Source organism: Panthera pardus, unplaced genomic scaffold (genome assembly GCF_024362965.1).
Source record: "Panthera pardus isolate Hobbes unplaced genomic scaffold, ASM2436296v1 HiC_scaffold_3, whole genome shotgun sequence".
Classification (NCBI taxonomy): Eukaryota; Metazoa; Chordata; class Mammalia; order Carnivora; family Felidae; genus Panthera; species Panthera pardus.
Genome location: NW_026526876.1, coordinates 60576984 through 60595201, shown reverse-complemented (window position 1 = coordinate 60595201; position 18218 = coordinate 60576984). Strand labels below are relative to the sequence as shown.

The window sequence follows — 18218 nt, the reverse complement described above, 5'->3', positions numbered from 1 at the left end:
AGAAGTGGATGGGAGGGTACTGACAGAGTGATGGGGCCAGGGGGTTGGCAGGGTGCTTATCTCTACGGCCCTCCTCCAAGTTTAGTGACCTTTCAAAAAATTTTTATTTTTTTAATGTTTATTCTTGAGAGACACAGAGCATGACAAGAGGGGCAGAGAGAGGGGGAGACACAGAATCCCAAGTAGGCTCCAGGCCCTGAGCTGTCAGCACAGAACCTGATGCGGGACTCAAACTCACGAACCATGAGATCGTGACCTGAGCCGAAGTTGGATGCCTGACCAACTGAGCCACCCAGGCGCCCTGCTTTGTGACCTCTCAGAGGCTCAACCCCTCCTGTATCAAATAGCTCTATAACATACTTGCTCCAAATAATTCTTGTGTAATTGAAATGCATCACAATAAGGAACTTGATGAATCAGTTAAACTGTATATAAAGGGAACCCTGTCATTTGCCAAAGCAGTTCCCAAGCAGCTGATTGGAGCAGTTGTCTGAGGCAGGTCAGGGCCAGCTCTTCTTCCAGTCATTCTGGAAGCTCTGGTGATCTGCAGTACGGTGTGGCTCAGGAAGCCACCTGGGGCTTAACAGCACCAACGTCCGGGGGCCACACACACACCAAATGAGTCAGTCTGTAGGAGTGGAGCCTGACCACTATCAGGGCCCTGTTTTGCAAGTGCTTCTCTAGTCATGGTGCACAGTCAAGGTTACGAATCATTGCTCTGTGGGCTTCTCAGAGGAAGTGGGGACACTTTGCTCACCAAACCCAGAGATTCTATTTCGGCCAATAAGCTGATGCCAATACACTTTACCCTGGACAAAGAGATTATTTGCTTTAGCCCACTTCGGGTTGTTTCAGTCCTGCTCGTGGAACCTCTCCCTCTCTTTGCCTTAAAAAGCCTGTGGGTCCCCTTCTGCGATAGTCGTTTAAAACAAATATGTAACTATCTATCCAGGGCACGAACCATTTTTCAGACTTGCCCGGGCAGCAGTGACCTAAATATTGCTCAGGGTGTCTGACTTCCAGCCCCAGAGGAAGAGTGCATGTGGTTTGCTTGTTTTCATGCTAATGAAGTTGAGCCAGTAATGCAAGGTCCCCATCGGGATGGCTGAATCATTTGATGCTATGAAATCGTTCTTTAGACAGAAAGCAGTGGTATAGGGTTATTATGGAATTGTTCATTTTTCAGCAGAATCACTCGGGCACTCACGCAATCTAATTTGTTGTGCCATTTTTAATTGTCAGGAGATAAACACTGGAGGAACGTTGGTAGGAATGCCTCAGCCCATTGTACCAGCCAGAGTAGATCTTTGGAAAGTGTGACTAACCCATTTGTGAGCCAACAGGGGTAGAGGTGGATTGTTCTGTCCTCTCTCCCAGGTGACCCCGCAGGCAGTAAATAAGGCCACTAAGGCTGTACACACACAGTACACACACTGTACACACACTGCCCACCAAGATATTAGATGCAACTGACTTTCAACTAGAGGTGTGCCTACGCTCGAGGTCAAGGCAAATTTGGCTAGCAGCCACCTGGGGGCACTTCCCGTTGAACTCTCTTAGGAGACTGGGTGGCAGGGAAATCAAGGTTAGTCTTGGGCTCTTTAGTTAGTGATCATGGAGAGAACTGGAACTCTTCATGGCAGGCAGGAAAAGCTCAGATGTGGCTTAAGAGAGCCCACATTCCCATTTCCAGCCAGCATGCTCCAGCCTGGATCCATACAACCCATTTCTGGGAACTTAAAAAGTAAGAGAGCAGTCGCATAGACTTGAGACCCCATGGGGCTTTTGATGTGTCTTCCAGCAACAGCATGGTGAGTGGTTTCTGTGATGTGGGATTCCTGAACAAGAAGGACTGGACCACCGCCACTGGTTCCTCTCTCATTACAGGGCCAGAAATAGATGCCCCATCCCAGGAAAAGGGAAATAAGGCTGCATGGAATGTTTCATCTGTTGGAATATTGTTCTGTGCTGCCTGACAAGATTACTGAGTTCTCAGTTCTATAGCAGTGGCGTTGAGTAAGAGTCTGAAAATTGATGCATTATGTACTCGCTTAAAATAGCAAATGCAGAATAGAAAAACCAGAGCTGCTAAGAAGTGTGCGGAACATATTGATAGAAAGGCCTGCTTCGCCTCTGTTATTACCAGCATGAAAGGGTGTATCAGAGCAGGGGGCAGATTTTCCATCAAAAGCATTCGTGTGGTGAAGGCTTCTGTACCGCAGTGAGACGAGGGTACATTTTTTAGCTAACATAACTGCATGCAAACCCTTCTGTTCTCAAACAGGTGGTAGAAAGTGGGCAGTTTGTTTCTTTTCATCTCAGGGTTCTGGAGTTGGTTTATGAGATGGTTGCTTCTGTTTTAAACTCTTTGAATTCCCCTCAGAACAAAAATCCCCAGTGTCTTGCTGCCTAATCAAATATGCTTCGCCGTGGGTTACAGTTGCCTGGATGGGCAGCAAAATTTAGTAAGAGTGAGGTGGAAAATGTATAAAAAGAACTGTGTCATCATCATTTGTCAGCTTAAATTGGATTTTTTTAAGTACCCAAGAACAAGTTGAAAGGACCTTCTGGGATCACAAGCCTCTCGCCAGCATGGCCCTAGAAGGTGGCAGAGTTGTTTGGTGAAGGGCTGTCCTTGATCAAGCGAAGAGGCTTGAGACGCAAGGGCTCCTTTGGCCTCACGTCAGTTGTTGAACCAACCTCCTAAATGCGAGAACCTCCTTCACTGAAGCACTTCACTCCATTAACAGACGTTCATGGAGCATGTACTCAGCACCAGGCTCTGTGCTAGCCACTCTGCCTGGATTTTCTCCACCTCTCACCAAAGCCCTTGGGGAGAGAGGGCATTGCTCCCTGTTAATTAACTACCCCCATGGAGGAAACTGAGCTTCAAAGGAGCAGGTGATGGGCCCGGGCCAGACAGCTGAGCTCAAACCCCAGACCAGCTAATTCCAAAGGGCAGGTTCCTTCCACTGTGCCCCATGGTCTCCTCCCTTGATTAAGCAGCATTCCTAGAAATACAAAGAACCTAGAGGTCCCCAGGCCCCGGGTCTGCCCTGCCGCTGCCACCACTATCTGGAATGGCCGACTCTCAGGTGTGGTATAGTCAGTTCCACAAGACTGCTGGGTGTCCGAGGGAAATCACTTTTTCCAGGCTTGGCGAGCAGCAGTTGGATGTGGTAACGGCCCCTAAACGGGGACTTGAACTAACCATTGAGTAAAACATAATTTGCCGATTGTCATGGGACACTGACCAGTTTCCAAATTCCTGTAGGGCACCACAGTTTTAGAGAATGTGACCTTCTGTTTGCAAAGCCAAGATTTCTTTTCATTTTTCTCTTTGTTATTTCCTTTATAATGTGTACTATCGCTCCTAGAAATACTGCTTTAAAAGTTTGGGTACTTTCAGATAAAGATTGCTGGAAGGAATGGTGGGGAAAGTGTAAAAAAAAAAGAAAAAACGGTAACATTTAACAGGGAATTTGAAATACTAAGGGGCTCGGAATGGGGGAGAATGGCAGCCAGGTTGCAGAAGGCACAGTTGCTCAGACAGGCTGCTGTGCTTGCCACGGTTAACAGTGCATTTCCAAATTCTAGGCTTATTTGCCTAATAGAACACAGCACCACAATCATATTGTAATAGCATGCGTCAACAAAGTAGGTTTTGTGAAACAGTTGTGATACATGACCTGCCTTACCGGCTCATGTGTTTCTCTTAAGAAAAGGAGAGCAATGAGTTGTGTACCCCTGAGTCGACATCATACATCATGTGTAGTGAAACCCTTTGGATGATTTTCCAGAGGAAGTTCAACTCCACACTGGCCAAAACCAAACTCATTCTCTCTCTTCCCTCACCCAAGCTGAAGAGCTAGGAACATTGGCAGACTCCCTTTCCCCACCTACATTAGTCAGTCACCAGATTCTTACCCTGATGCATCTCAGACTTAACTCAGCTTTGCCTTCTTACTGACCACAGTCCTTACTCCCTTGATTGGCAGTTTCCTAACTGGTCTTCCAGCCTGAAAATGCCCACATCAATCTCTCATCCACATACCTGTTTCCTCTCTATCAATTTTACAGATTAGCTTTTTATTAAGCACCTACTGTATGCCAGCCACTCTTTCAAGCACAGGGGATATGGAGAAGGTTCCACTCCCATGAAGTTTACTTTTGGGAAGGGGGTGGGAGCCATAGGAAGACAGACAGTGAGCAAGCCAATCAAACAAGTCAGTTTCAGATCATGGTATGTGCACAGAAGAAGACAAAGTATTATCTATCTTCCCTTCCTGAGATCCCTTAAGGATGTCCCCATTGCCTACAAATTTAAGCCTCAACTCCTTGCTCGTCTTCCACCCCAGCCTATCTGGCTGGCCTCGGCTCTCACCACCCTCTCCCAAACACACTTCAATCCTGAACTCCAGTCCCATGCTTGCCATTTTCTGCACACTCTCTAAATTTCACTTTTAGGTCAAGCTTCAGGGTCATCTCTAAGTCCTCCTCACCCTCCGAGGGGCAGTTCATTGCCTCCTGTCTGTAGGGTTCTAGAGATCTCTGTGGGCTGGGGAAGCCCAGGTAGGCCTCAGGAAGGAGGCACAATGAGAGCAAGGGGGATGTTATCAAAGGAAGGAGAGACACTGACTATGCTGGGCGAGCCCACTGGGCTCACTGGGAGCCTGTCGTCATGGAGAGAGCCCAGTTTGTTCAGTGTATCTGCCTAGCAGAGCCATGGGCCACACAGCCCAAGAGGCTGCCCCTCTCGACAAAAGCCTCCACATCTGCCTGGTGGTGGGCACTTCCCTCCACTCTGAGCTTCCTGAACGCACTCTAGACCTCATGGTGCCAGCCCAAGTGCCTTATAGAGTAGCTGTTTAAGTCTGCCTCCCTCCAGGGGCTGGAGCTCCTTCAGAACGGAGCTGTTTTATTATTGATCTTGCAGCCCAGAGCCTTAGACACAGATGTTTGATGTAGAACGTGTTTCAAGACAATGCTGACAAATTCCTGAGCCTGTGAATAAACGTTTTTTGTAAGTTCATTTATTTTGAGAGAGAGAGTGAGCGGGGGAGGGGCGGAGAGAGAAGAAGAGAGAGAACCCAAGCAGGCTCCGCACTGTCAGCACAAGAGCCCGATGCAGGGCTTGAACCACAAACCATGAGATCCTGACCTGAGCCAAAATCAAGAGTCAGACGCTTAACCGAGCCACCTAGGAGCCCCTGGATTTTTCTTGGTTCCTAACACTGTTCAAAAATGCCATCCTTTGGGGCGTATGAGTGGCTCAGTCGGTTAAGCATCCGACTTCAGCTCAGGTCATGATCTCATGGTGTGGGAGTTTGAGCCCCGCATCGGGCTCTGTGCTGACAGCTCAGAGCCTGGAGCCTGCTTCGGATTCTGTGTCCTCCTCCGCTCGTACTCGATCTCTGTCTCTCAAAAGTAAATAAACATTAAAAAATATTTTTAAAAATGCCATCCTTAAAAAATAAAGAAATAAAAAAAAAGAGGGGCACCTGGGTGGTTCAGTCAGTTGAGCATCCAACTTCAGCTCAGGTCAGGATCTCACAGTTCGTGAGTTTGAGCCCCGCGTCAGCCTCACTGCTGTCAGCCTGTCAGCACAGAACCCGCTTCAGATCCTCTGTCCCCCTCTCTCTGCCCCTCCTGCTGTATTGTACCAAAAATAAATATTTTTTAATGCTATCCTATAAGTCCCAACCCAGTGAAAATAACTAATCTTATGTATACATTCTTTTCACGACTCTCTTTTAGTATGTACGCCCCCAGTGTGTAACCCCCCTCAGTGCTCAGTTCTCAGAGCGGGGACTGCGATCCTGTTAGCCCCTCTGTAGAGCGGCCTGGGGACACACACAAACAGAAACCCAAATGCCTCTTAATGATGGGGAGTTGAATAGGCAAATATAGGATGGTGTTCCTGACAAGCCACTAACGCGCATCTGTTCAGAAGAAGATGTGGGTCCTGGTGCGTGTTCAGTCCAGTCGTATTTAGCACCTTCATTAATGATGTGAGGAGAAAATAAACACCAGTGTTCACAGATGGTGCTAACTTTGGCAGTGCTGTAACAGAAGTGTCAAGATAGGAGAAGTAGAGATGTAAGCAGGAAACAGCAAAGATGTTAAAAAAAAAAAAAAAACTCTCAAACATATTTTTTTGGTAAAATAAAGCCCCTTAGAGCACAAGCACAAGACGAGAAGTTGAAGGGGGAGAGAGGGAGAGAGGAAGGGGGAGGTGGAAGAGAGAGGCAGGAAAGTGGAGCTTTCACACAGATGTCCCCCAAAGGCTCCAGAGCCTCCAGAGGCACCGTCCTCTTGTCAGAGGTGATGCCACATGGCCTGGGTGTCCCCCTGACCCAGCCTGAGCTATAGCTGTGGTCACAGCCGCGGGCCCATTTGTTTTGTGGTAGGCTTTTTGTTTGGTTTGGCAGTGTTGTGTTTTGTTACTTCTGTTTGTTGTTCTTCCCTCGTATATTTGAGGGAGCTGAGGGTATGGTTTTGTTCTTACAGTTCGGTTTTCAGAGGTTTCATTATCCCTCGCGTAAAGCACCAATTTGGGCATTTGGGGAGGGACAGAGGAACGCAGCCTTTAAAGAAAGAGTCCAGATTCCAAATGTATAAATAAAGCAGAATGCAACATTCTCCCCACCTTGGTCTCCGACGGCGGGAGGGGGAGACAAATCACAGAGCGAGCGGCGGTCCCCGGCACGCGGAGGCCGGGCCCTGCCCCACCTCGCCAGGGCACGGCTGCCCACACACAGGGGACAGCAACCTGCTGGCGTCCTCCTCGGGGACACCAGCACGCACCAGGGAATAGTCAAAACCGTGCACAAACTCTCCAAGCGCCGGGACAGAGCCCCCATTCTTTGGCAGCCTGGAATCAGCCAGGCCTGGCAACATCAACCGCCTTCGGGCCAGGGGCCGAAGAAGGAAATGCCCAGAAAGAGAAACACACAAGTGGTAAAAGGGGGTCGCGGTCGTAGGCAAGAAAGTCCAAACCTCGGCGTCCTCACAGCAGATGACAAATGCTTTCGAATCTGACTCACGAGCACCAAGGATTAAGGAACCCCGCGCCGCGGAGCTGGTGGCCGGCACGAGAGCCAGAGGAGCGCCTCCGTGTGGGACTGAACAGATGGGGGCTCAGTGGACCCCCTGGGCCTAGGGGTGGGTGGCCTCAGCACTTTGCACCGCAGGGAATCCTTGACCTTGACAGCTTCTCTGTCCCCGTCTACAGCACAGGCATGATCTCAGCGCCTCGTAAGGTTTGGGGAAGCATTGAAAGAGGCACTGAAAATGGCAAAATGTTTAATACACTGCCTCGTACATGGCAGGTTCTCGATGAACGCGTGATTTTCAGCCTCCGCTCCCCCAATTCAAGACCGTTTTATGACCGCACGAGGCATGCTGCTACGTAATACCAGCCTTAGTCACCACGTGTGCGTTTACGTATTTTTGTTTCCGGAACCCATCAGTCCACATGTTTGCCATCCTACCATGTGTTTTTATTTCCTTAGCAGAGGGACAGGAGCGCCTACCATAGGAAAGCTTGGATTCACCAAGCGAGGCCATGATTCACTTTGCAAAGGGATCCTTCTCCAAAGAGCATCCCCGTGAGCATGCCTGGTGCCTCTTACTAGGCCTCTCCCCGTAAACAGACCCTCGCTCAGAGTGAGGTGCCAGGGGCCCCTGTGCCCGAAAGCCTGACGGACTCACCTCTCAGCAACACTGCTTTGAAGATGCACCAGGCTGGCCTCGGGTCTTCCGGTTGGTGTCGTATGTCACAGTGAATCCCCACGACTTTCTCAGTCATGTCTTTAAAAAAAAAAAAAAAAATCTTTCTCTAGACTTTTATGCGACTCCTATTTTGTATTAGACGCTGCGCTAGGAGCTCTCAATGGGGCGATGAAAAACACTTCTGCTGTGCTCAGAGCACGTAGTAAAGAGGCAGAGTAGCTAACAAAGTCCAATGACTATTTTAGTGGCAGGATGCACAGAGCTTAAGGCTTGGACTCTAGCCTCGTTGCCTGGGTTCAAATTCTGGCTGTGCCGTGTGACCTTGGCACGTACTTAGCCTCTTCAGGCCTTATTTCCTCTTCCGAAAATGGAACTTACCACATGCTCTCACGAGGATCTCACAAACCGGTATTTGCGAGGCATGTACCATATGCTTTTCTGGTATCGTTCTATTATTATTATCCAGGCACGCCTTGCTTCATGGTGTGTCCCTTTGCTGTGCTTCACAGATCAAAGATCGAGAAGTGTAATCCGAATTCTCGGAGGGGCGCCTGGGTGGCTCAGTCGGTTGAGGGTCCGACCTCGGCTCAGGTCACGGTCTCGCGGTCCGTGATTCGAGCCCCGCGTCGGGCTCTGGGCTGACGGCTCCGAGCCTGGAGCCTGTTTGGGATTCTGTGTTTCCCTCTCTCTCTGCCCCTCCCCCCCCCCCCCGAAATAAACATTAAAAAAAAAATTAAGAATCCTTGGAAGCACGTACACAGGGATACCTCATTTTATCGGGCTTCACTGTACTACCCGTCACAGCTAGCGCCTTCTTTACAAACTGAAGGTTTGTGGCCACCTGGCGTCAAGCAAGTCTGTTGGCACTGTTTCTCCTACAGCACTTGCTCACTTTGTATCTCTCACGTTTTGGGAATTCTCCCGCTATCTCAGATGTTGTCATGATTATTGTATTGGATGTGGTGATCTGTGTGATGTTACTACTCTAATTGTGATGGGGTGCCCAGAACTGTGCCCCATATAAGATGGTGATTTCATAAGTAGATGTGTGCGTTCTGTCCCCACCCCCCACCCCACGTCTCTCTCATCCTTTCCCCCAGCCTCCCAATTCCCTGAGACACAACGATATTGAAATTAGGGCAGTTAGTGACCCTATGGTGGCCTCTAAGCGTTCGGGTGAAAGGAAGTGTCACCCGTCTCTCCGTGTAAATCGGAAGCTAGAGGCGATCAAGCTTAGTGAGGAAGTCCTGTAGAAAGCTGAGACAGGCCTGGAGCTAGGCCTCTTTCACCAAATAGCCAAAGTGTGAATGCAAAGGAAGAGTGCTTGAAGGAAATTAGAAGTGCTCCTCCAGTGATCACATGGATGGTAAGAAAGCGAAACAGCCAGGGGCACCTGGGTGGCTCAATTAAGCATTTGATTCTCAGTTTCAGCTCAGGTCATGAGCTCATGGTTTGTGAGTTCGAGCCCTACGTCAGACAGTGTGGAGCCTGCTTGAGATTCTCTCTCTCCCCCTCACTCTCTGCCACTTCCCACTCACACTGTCTCTCTCTTATAATAAATAAACTTGAAAGAAAGAGAGGGAGAAAGAGAAAAAAAGGAAGGAAAGGAAAGGAAAGGAGGAGAGGAAGAAAGGAAAGGAAAGGAAAGGAAAGGAAAGGAAAGGAAAGGAAAGGAAAGGAAAGGAAAGGAGGAAAGGAAAGGAGGAAGGAAGGAAGGAAGGAAGGAAGGAAGGAAGGAAGGAAGGAAGGAAATCAAAACAGCCAATCACTGATTTGGAGAAAGTCTGAGTGGTCCAGAGAGAAGATCAAACCAGCCACCACATTCCTTTGGGCCAAAGCCTAATCCAGAGCAAGGCCCTAAGGTTCTTCAGTTCTGTGAAGGTTGACGAAGGTGAGGACGCTGCAGAAGAACAGTTTGAAGCTGGCGGAGAAGTTACTTCATGAGGTTTAGGGAAAGAAGCCATGTCTGTAACACACAAGTGCAAGGTGAAGCAGGTGCTGATGGAGAAGCTACAGCAAGTTCTCCAGAAGGTCCAGCTAAGATCATTCTGGAAGGCGGCTGCAGTAAACAGATTTTCAGTGTAAGTGCAATAGCCTTCTCTTGGAAGGAGATGCATCTGGGGCTTTCGTAGGTAGAAGTCAATGCTTGGCTTCAAAGCTTCAAAGGACAGGCTGACTCTCTTCTTAGAGGCTAAAGCAGCTGGTGACTGTAAGTTGAAGCCAATGCTGGTTGACCCTTTTGAAAATCCTAGGGCACCTAAGAATTATGCTAAATCTGCTCTGTCGGTGCTCTACAGATGGAACAACAAAGCCCCAATGACAGTCATCTGTTTACAACATGGCGTACTGAATAGTTTAAGCCCACTTTTCAGACCTAGTGCTCTGAAAAAGATTCCTTTCAAAACAGGACTGCTCCCTGACAAAGCACCCAGTGACCCAAGAGTGCCGATGGAGACGGGTCAAGGAGCAATTTCAACTCTCAAGTCTTATTTCAGAAATACATTTTGTAAGGCTATGGCTGCCACAGATAGTGATTCCTCTGAGGGATCTGGGCAAAGTAAATTGAAAACCTTCTAGAAAGGATTCACCGTTCTAGATGCCATTAGGAACATCTGTGATTCATGGGAACGTCAGAATATGAATGTTCACAGGAACTTGGGAGAAGTTGATTCTCACCCTCCTGGAGGACCTTGAGGGGTTCAAGACTTCAGTGGAGATGTGGTACGATAGCGGGAGGATGAAAGTCAGAAGTGGAGCCTGAGGGTGGGGCTGAAGGGCTGCCATCTCACGAGGAACCTGGAACGGATGGGGAGCTGCTGCTTACGGCTGAGCCAAGAAAGTGGTTTCTTGAGCCAGAACCTACTCCCAGCAAAGACGTCAACATGACAACAGAGGATCTAGAATATGACATACACCTAGTTGATAAAGCAGCAGCAGGGTTCCAGAGGCCTGACTCCAATTTTGAGGGAAGTCCTACTGCGGGTAAAATGCTATCGAACAGTATCACGTGCTACGGAGAAATTGTTCGTGAAAGGAAGAGTCGGACTTCATTGACTTATCTTGAGAAACCGCCACGGCCACCCCGGCTTCGCACCCGGCCCCCTGATCGGTCAGCAGCCGTCAACACTGTGCAAGACCCTCCACCAGCGAAAACATTGTGACTCACTGAAAGCTCACATAGGGTTAGCATTTTTGTAGCAATAAAGTATTTTTTTAAATCAGGTATGTACATTTTTTTTAGACATAATGCTATTTATTACACACTTTAGTAGACTACAGCATAGTGTAAACTTAACTTTTATGCGCACTGAGAAATCAAAAGATTCAGGGACCTGCTTTATCATGGGGTCTACAACCAAACCTGCGGGGTCTCCGAGGTATGCCTGTATTCACCTTTATTTTTATTATAGTATAGTCAGAAGGTAATTTCTGTCTGATGGTAATTCTTAGGTATTTACCGCACTCCTTCTGTGGTCTAGTACCTGATCCGCGTGCCCAGTGTCGCTTCTCTAATGTGTGTCCGATTGCTGAGCGTAGTGAATACACACATACACACAGGCTTGTTTTTAAATTATTTTTTTTATTGTTTATTTAATTTTGAGAGAGAGAGCACAAGCGTGGAAGGGACAGAGAGAGAGAGGGAGACGGAGAATCCTAAGCAGGTTCCAGGCTCTGAGCCTGATGCAGGGCTTAAACTCACAGACCATGAGATCATGACCTGAGCTGCAGTCGGCCGCCTGACCAAATGAGCCACCCAGGTGCCCCCACCCAAGCTTATTAATTGGGTTCAAGTCTATGTTCTTTGGTTAAAGTTTTTTTTTTTTAAGTTTATTTTGACAGAGAGAGAGAATGAGAATGTGAGCAGGGGAGGGGCAGAGAGAGAGGGAGAGAGAATCCCAAGCAGGCTCCGCACCACCAGTGCAGAGCCCGACACAGAGCCCGACCCCACGAACCGTGAGATCGTGACCTGAGCCAAAATCAAGAGTCGGACTCTTGAGCAACTGAGCCACCCAGGGGCCCCAAATCTATGTTCTTTTAATATCGTCTGCTGATCTGTGTTTTAGGAAAGCACATTAAGATCATTTTCTATGATGGCAGATATATCATGACAACCGTCCTGCTGAACTACTCCCTGATAAAGAAAACAATTATTGGGGCGCCTGGGTGGCTCAGTCGGTTGAGCGTCCGACTTCAGCTCACGTCATGATCTCACGGTCTGTGAGTTCAAGCCCCGCATCGGGCTCTGTGCTGACAGCTCGGAGCCTGGAGCCTGCTTCAGATTCTCTGTCTCCCTCTCTCTCTGGCCCTCCCCCGTTCATGCTCTGTCTCTCTCTGTCTCAAAAATAAATAAACGCTAAAAAAAAATTTTTTTTTAGAAAACAATTACCTAACGAGTTCATTCCCGGCAGCGTCTTTTGCCAGCCTTCTTGTGATTCGTATTTGCCTCGTGTCTGGTTTCATTTAAGTTTTCTTTGTCATGATGATTTAGATGGGTATCTTGCAAATAGCAGGTAGCTGCATTTCTAAATTAAATGCGAGAAGTCCCTTGTAACGGGTTCACACGCCTCGGTGTGCACATCCACGCTAGTGATTTCTTGTTCCCATGTTGCTTCTTGGCTGCTTTGGTTCCTGTTTTCTGCCTTGCATTAGATGAGGCAGAGTTTCTCTCCCCCTTCCTTCCACTTCTTCCAGAGTTGCATGTTTCCGTCGAACGTTCTTGTTTACCATTAGTTTTCTTCACACCCGTGCAGGTCTTAGGAAATCTAAAGTTCATCAGCGTCCCTACCCTCCTCCCAGATGACGAAGGCCCTCCAAATGCCTCCCTTGGACCATCACCCCATCTCTCATGTTGTTGTCTTCCAGGACTTTAGATCAGTGTTGGGTTGAACCCCCAAAGTTAGTCGTATTTATTTATTCATACATACATGCATACAGTGAATGCTTGTTTAAATTTACCTTGGTGTCTGAGAAAGTCTTTGTTTTTGCCCTCCTGCTCAATGATTCTAGGTTGGTGGTTATTTTCCTTAAACACTTGGAAGAGTCTGTGTTTTCATTATTTTCTCACATTTGATGAAAAGGTCTGTACCTTTGCAAGGAATGTGTCTTTTCCCTGTGGGAGTTCTGAAGGTTTGTTCGTTGCCTTTGGTGATCTGCAGTGGGGTTTGCTTTTCAAGAGGTTTAGTGAAGACACCTTGAGGGTTCCAGTCTTTACTGGAAAACTGTGTGTCTTCCCACTTTGCCAGGCTAGAAGGTAGGCTCGAGTGACCTTTTTCTGGATCCGGCAGCCTGCAACGGCTCAGCCTCATTCCAGACCTCAGACCCAGTTCCCCTCCCATGTGGCCCGCGTGGGCAGGTCTCCTGCTCAAGCCAGCATGTCCCCACCTTGGCATCTGCAGGACCCTCCCTCTCACAGTGGCCTCCTGTCCCCTCCTTCCTTCCAGCTCCTGGAGGTCATCCTTTCCTTCTTTCAGCCTCCACTTTGATTTTAAATATTCTTTCGGTGGAACTTCGTTCACGTTTCTAGACCCTGGTGAGCATCAGGGCCATTGTGAGCTCCGATCATGCTGCTGGAACCAGCACAGCACCGTTGCACACTCGGAGCCACAAGAGAGCAGTGGACACAGGGGACACTCGGCTCAGCCCGGGGCAGGGGCGGGCAGTTCTCAAAAGCTCTGGGGAATGACTGAAGGGGTTTCAGCAGGGGAGTAACGGGCTCCTTTTGTGCCTTGAGGAGATATGTCTGAGGGCAAGGTGGAGGACAGGTTTGAAGTGGGGTGTGGGGCAAACCGAAGGCAGAGGAATCCATCGGGAGGCTTCAGCAGGGCTGAGTCCTGGGCTGGGATGGTGGCAGTGGAGAGAAACCGAGAAAGCTCGGTGAACAGAGCGTGGTGACTGGCTGTGGTCAGCAGAGGGAGAGGAGGGATCCAGGCTGACTCCCGGCTTGCGGGTCTCATGACCAGGTAGATGATGACCACTCTTGCAGTCGTGGGTGTGACAAGAGGAGGGGACCAGTTTGGGGGAAGGGTCCAAGACGATAGCTCAGTGTTGGACACAGGAAGACCCAGCTGTTGGTGCAGCTCAGGGCGTTTGTCTAGCAGGTGGCCGCAGATATGTGCTTGGACCTCATGCTAGGCTGGGGACGCTGACTGGGTAACTGTCATTGAAACCACAGGCATGGGTGACACTACTGTGGGATAATGTCTGAGATAAAGGGACTAAAGATAAAACAATACTTAAGGAGTAAGTTTGCTCCTGCAGGAGTCCCCCTTCTTCTGAGGTGCCAGTCTGATGTCACCACGTGGCCCTCCTGCATTCATCCCATGAGAATCACAGGGTGTTCGTGTGTGCCTGTCACCCCGTCAAGAATGGGAGTGCCTTGGGGCACCTGGGTGGCTCGGTCATGATCTCGTGGTTCATGGGTTCGAGCCCTGAGTTGGGCTCTGTGCTGACAGCTCAGGGCTTGGAGTCTGCTTTAGATTCTGTCTCCCCCTCTCTCTCTGCCCCTCCCCCGCTCGTGCTCTGTCTCTGTCTCAGAAATAAACATTAAAAAAAAAATTTTTTTTTAAAAAGGGTGATGGTGGCCAGGGCAGAGAGAGCAGAGGCAGGGCCACAAGTAGGGCACGTGGGTTTCTGCCCACCGGTTCAGTGCTGTGGAGGCGGGCGCCAGGCTGGGGAGGGGCGGGGGGCCTTGGGACAAGCTGCCTGCGGAGAGCCACGCGATGACAAGGGGAGTTTTATCTTCCACAAAGAAGTGGTGACCCCATACCTCACCAGAGGCAAACTCAAACGGGACTCGGTAGACCAGGAGATGGGACACCCCCACTCTCAGGACCGCATGGCGCTGGACCGTTAGACTCGCTTTAGAAGTGACCGCAGTCCAAGGAGCCATTCAGCCCCAGCAAAAACAGAAGTAGGACTTCCTAAAGCCGGGTTTTGAAAAAGAAGTAGCACTTCCTAGCCCTCTGTGGTCTGACACAAGCAGCGGGCCTTGCTTCCTGAAGTGACGCAGCTACACACACGAGTTCCAGATGCCCCTTCCGTGTCATTGCCCCCGCGAGCGCCCGAGCCTCCACGTTTGCGCCTGGCTGGTGCCCAAACAGAGAATGGCCTGACCCGGGGACCCTGGGGCCCGTCACGGCACGCTTGCTACACCTCTGATGACTTTGAGAAGCGTCCGTTTACAACCTGCCTGTGCTTGGTGCCAGGCGAGCTTCTTCCCGCCACGTCCTGTGAGCAAACATGGGAGCGCGTAGCATTAGCCTCACATTCTCGGGAACACCTCACCAGCCCCCAGAGGACGTGTTCACAGGCAGTGTCCTGCCCTGCCCCCCTCTCCCGTTCCATTTCCCTTCAAAGTGCATTTAGCAGAACAGGGTCACCACTACTCCAGCGGGGGATGCCAGCAACACCACCGAGAAGAGAAGCTGGGCCGTTCGCTTCTGCGAGTCCTGGGGGGCATCGGAGCAGACCAGTGGGTGGGCGTCTCCACGTCCCAGCCGAGCGGGGCTGGACGAGAGGAGACATTTTCTGGGCCGGTACAGCTCCCGGGGCGACTTTTGTTGCCCTGCTCTGTGCAGGCCCTACAAAAAATACAGGGCTCACTTGGGGGCTCCCATGGATCGGGTCTTGCGTTTATCCACAGATTTCTCTCATGAGGACGGGAGTCTAGGTGCAAAACGAAGGAACGTAATTTGATAAAGGCCATTTGCCGGCAGTGATGGCTTAGAACAGATGAAACAAGATGAAAGTCCCCGAATTCCAGAGTTTGCTGAGCCATTAAATCCTGTAACAGAAGATGGGGAGGAAAAAAACCCCTCCCCCTTGCAGCCAGCCTCCAACGGCAGCTGTCATTGGCTTGGCGTGCCATCAGGGGGAGATACCCTGCCCCCACCTATTAAATCTGCTCTCCTTTCTCTACAAAATGAAGAAGGTGTTCGAGCTTTATGAAGATCTCCGATGTGGGGAAGCTCCAGCAAGAGAGGTCAGATGACCCTTCCGGAATGTCCACTTCCTGTCTGCCGCTTGTACCCAGCTACTGTCCTGTCTCCAGCACAGGCACAAGCACCCCCTTGCTGGTCTTAAAACCATTTCAGTTGAGCTTGAAATGAGAAAAGAAAACATGGTTTGAAGGCCAGTTCTTAGGTTTCCTTTAGATCCATCCCCCCCCCCTTTTTTTTTATTGTTGTAAAAGACACATAAATTTACCATTAGTCACATTCAGCACATCCACGGTGCTGTGCAACCATTACCACTGTCTAGTTCCAGAATATTCTTACCCTCCCAAAGCCTAGAAGCAGTCCCTATCTGCCCCACTCCTGTTTCTGTCTCTATGGATTTGGGAATTCTGTACATTTCTTGTAAGTGGGATTCTACACTACATGGCTTCTTTCACTTGTCATGTTTTCAAGGTTCATCCATGTTGTAGCCTGTGTCAGTACTTCCTGAATAACACTTCATCAAATGGATATACTTTGTCCCTTCATCAGTTGGTAGAGATTCGGATTGGTCCTGCCGTTTGTTTACTGTAAATAATGCTGTCATAAACATTCCTGTACATGTTGTGTGAACATCCGCTTTCGGTTCTTTCGGATAGATCTCCGGGAGTGGAAGGGATCGCCGGGTCACGTGGTAATAATTCCATGTGTGACTTACTGAGGAACCACGTCATCTTCCTTTGTCACCTGTCGATGGCCGTGTGTGGACGGCACCGGCAGATGATGGCTCAGCCCAGCTCTTGAGACCAGAAAGTTGGTTCTTCCTCCAGCCAACGTTGTTCTGTTCTAAAAGCATCACATGTAGGGGCGCTTGGGTGGCTCAGTCGGTTAAGTGTCTGACTCTTGTTTTTAGCTGAGGTCATGATCTTGCGGTTCACAGCTTCGGGCCCCGCACTGGGCTCTGCGCTGACAGTGGGGAGCCTGCTTTGGATTCTCTCTTCCTCTCTCTCTCTCTCTCTGCCCCTCCCCTTCTTTTGTTCTCTCTCTCGCAAAATAAATAAATACTTAAAAAGCATTACATGTAGCCCCTCACCCCCCTCTTCTGGGAAAACCCCTCAGCACCCCATGAAGATAGGCTGGGAATCAGGGCAGGGCCACTCAGCGCTATGCCAAGGGAAGGAGCAGGAGCACAGGCACAGACTGTCACTTAAGGCGACAGTACGGAATATTCCTTTGCTAAGTAGCAGGCCTCCCTTCTGGAGCACTACAAGGATCTCAACCAATCGTGCTCAGCACACGAGGCTGCAAGGAGTACCTGAGGTTGGCAGAGATGTGTTCCTGGGAGGAAGCAGCCGGCCGAGCAGAGGACATGAGCCCGCACGTCATGGTGGCCCTGTGAGCCCACGACGGCAGTGCAGCTACAAATGTACATGTCCCCCGACAGCACCTGGGGAGCGTCCCTGCGCACACAGTGCGGTGTGTGAGCCCCACAGGTCCTCCCTGCCCTCCAGGGGCTCTCATTCTAAAAGCGGAGACCAGTACCCCTGCTGGGACTGCTCCCCGATTGGGACACAGAAAGGCTAGGACAGAAACTCCCAGCCCCGCCCAGTGTGGGGAGAAGCAAATCGGAGGACTGGTTCTCTGCGGTTTTCTCTGTCCTGCAACCCTGCACCGAGGCCTCCGTTTTCAAGGCGAAGTCGGGCGTTGCTACCCTGTGACCCGTTCCACGGTAGCCATTCGCTCCTCTTAGGTTTCCCACCGACCTCGTCCCTGCACCAAGACTGCAGAGCAGATACTGGAGACACCCAGAGCCCAAAAGAGGGAGGAAGAGTGAAGTCAGGGGAAGCTCTCTGCAGATACTGTACTCAGGGCACTGGGAAGGGTCTGGAGTCCGAAGGGCCCTATTGAAAGTAGCAATGTCCCAGTTGTACCAAGACAAGAACGTGGGGGTGGCTGGTGCGTCCCATCCCCCGCCTCAGTGTTTGGAATGTGGCCCTATTAGAGCCATTTCCCCAGGACTGAAGTCCCCCAGGCGCATCTAGAACCTACTGTGTGCACACTGCTGTACCATGGGGAGGAGAGGCGCAGACACAGAAGGCGGGAGGCAGAGGCTGTCCCCAGCACTGCACTGAGGGAAGGCCAAAGGGGAGGCATCTGCCAGGGTCAGAAGGGAGACATCCCCAGAGGACATGATTCCGGCCAGAGGCGCCCAGAGGCTGTGGCAGGGTGACAAGAGGGACACGGAGGCTGACTGAGCCCTGGTAGGTGCAGGCTCGGGGTCCCGGAGGCATCTCCAGCTGCGGGCAGAGCTGAGCGCAGGGGCTTGGCTTGCTCTGAGCCAGCCCGACAGCAGGACGAGGGTCTCAGGGCCCCATACCTCGACCCTGCACAGCAGCCCTGGCTCCCCCAGGAACCCAGCCATGCCTGAGTCACTGCTTCTGGTGGACTCTATTTTTATGTCCAAGTCTGATTAAAAATAGCTAAGCCAAGGTTTTAGCTGCAGCCGGCAAGACATTAAGTATTAAGACACCTAATGCCCACAAGTGATAA

The 18218-nt window shown here is 50.2% G+C and overlaps 1 protein-coding gene and 1 long non-coding RNA gene across 2 annotated transcripts in view; one reads left to right on the top strand and one right to left on the bottom strand.

The window, feature by feature from the left end:
* The window catches only part of LOC109251918 (uncharacterized), a 31700-nt gene extending 23875 nt beyond the window's left edge, over nucleotides 1-7825 (bottom strand). The window contains exon 1 of the long non-coding RNA XR_008418781.1: nucleotides 7714-7825. This is a non-coding gene — a long non-coding RNA (uncharacterized LOC109251918). The remainder of the gene's footprint in view (nucleotides 1-7713) is intronic.
* The window catches only part of MYO1D (myosin ID), a 265335-nt gene that overhangs the window by 243979 nt on the left and 3138 nt on the right, over nucleotides 1-18218 (top strand). The gene's annotated exons all lie outside the window — the stretch shown is intronic.